The following is a 357-nucleotide window of genomic DNA, read 5'->3' as shown; positions in this document are numbered from 1 at the left end:
CAAAATCAATGAAATCAAAACCTGCTTACTTGAGAAGATCAATAAAATTGATGAAACTCTAGGCACAATTATCAGGAAAAACACCAGAGAAAACAAAAATTAATATTAAGAATGAGAGAGGTGACTGCATTTTAAATTTTACAGACATCAAAGGAATAATAAAGAAATATTATGAACAACTTCAGGCCAATACATTCAAAACTTAGATAAAATGGACAATTCTTTGAAAGATACAAACCAATAAAGTTCATTCAACATAGATGAATCTAAAAATAATTATGCTTAGAGAAAGACAAAAGAATACATATGTGCGATTCCATGTATATAGATTTCCAGAAGATGAAAACAAATCTAGTA

The sequence above is a fragment of the Myotis davidii genome, unplaced genomic scaffold (genome assembly GCF_000327345.1).
Source record: "Myotis davidii unplaced genomic scaffold, ASM32734v1 scaffold496, whole genome shotgun sequence".
Classification (NCBI taxonomy): domain Eukaryota; kingdom Metazoa; phylum Chordata; class Mammalia; order Chiroptera; family Vespertilionidae; genus Myotis; species Myotis davidii.
The sequence above is the reverse complement of the archived record's forward strand: the minus strand, read 5'-3'. Positions refer to the sequence as shown.